Genomic DNA, 1,482 nt, shown 5'->3' on the forward strand with positions numbered 1-1,482 from the left:
ATAAACATGGATTTATATCCCACATAGACTGTATTTAAGTCACGTCAGAAACGGAAATGAAACATAAATGGCCGTGTTCACGATAGCGGCCACTGATGGTGGCAATAACGACCAGGCCACTGCGAAAAAAAGATGAGAGAAAATAGCTGATTATTGTAAAAATAATGAATTGCAACTCTTTTTATAACAGAAAGGCATTGCTATGTTTAAAAGTGCTGCATGAAAAAAGCACTCGTAAAAATAGAAATTGAATTTTCTTCTAGGCGGTACTCGTTGGACTTTTACCGTATTCGTTTATGTTATAAGAAGAATAAATATTTTCAAATGTAGTCTGCTTTATAAAATATTCGCATTCATTCATAAAACTATCTCTTATCATATATTATATATATAATAAAAAGTTGTTACCTAGTAACAACGTTGATTTTAATTGTTTATATAAACAATTAGATATTTACATTGTTGAAAATTAAAGGTGGGGATAAAAATGAACGTTTCATTTAGCGTATTTCAAAGCAAAATTACAAACACTGTGACGTAACAATTGACATTTTAAAATTATTCGCTGAATTTAAGAATGCCAATTCTGACACAGTTGTTGAATTTTTGACAATATTGAATTAAATTTGCATTTGTAAAATGAACTAAAAGCATTTAAATTAACTCATTTATGGGATGTTTTGCAAGGAAATAAATCTATTAAGTGGGTACCAACAGCTACATAAAAATCATTTCCCGATTAAAAAAAAGAAAGAAATCTGAATGGCTCGCAGAACCAGCGATAAAAAATTCAACTAAACATCAATTTTTATTAAATAAAAGTAATCCGGAGCGCTCTTTTCACCTTCAAACATCTCCGGTTAAGCTTTTGGGATTATTCCAAAAAGCAGACAATGAAAGAGGGTTATTGTTGCAGGAGCAATTTCAAATAAATGTCACAACACTGTTTTTATGCTGAAAATCACAACGCATTGGTACTTTAATCAAACGAACGATTGGGTTATTAAAGTAACAATGACATTTTATTGTTTAAATACGTAACAAAGATCGTCGGTTGCTCAACGAATAGCCGATTGTTTGGTGTTAAATAAAATAATAATATACATATATCTAACAAATTAAGTAAATTTCTTTTACTTAAGGTCAATATTTAACGAAGTTACTTCGTAACACAGTCTCTGAATGAGCATTGCAATGAAAACAGATTCCAATTTTGTTGAGCTCGTCTTTTTCGACAAGCCTTGTGGCACAAGGATGGTGACTGTTCCGAGTTGGTCCACAAACGAAGAAGAACCCACGAGTGACAACGTACGGTCGTTTCCTCCCTCTGATTGTTCACACTAGGCGGCGCTCTATTGCACACGACTCGTGCCCACGTTCACTGGATGATGATGATGTCATGGGTGAAGTTTTTATGAAGTTTGTTCTCACACACACACACGCACACACATACAAACACACGTGCGTATTGGATTCACGTTT

This window comes from Typopeltis vanoorti, chromosome 18 (genome assembly GCF_054136105.1).
Source record: "Typopeltis vanoorti isolate ZY-2024b chromosome 18, IOZ_Tvanoo_1.0, whole genome shotgun sequence".
In the NCBI taxonomy this organism is placed as follows: Eukaryota; Metazoa; Arthropoda; class Arachnida; order Uropygi; family Thelyphonidae; genus Typopeltis; species Typopeltis vanoorti.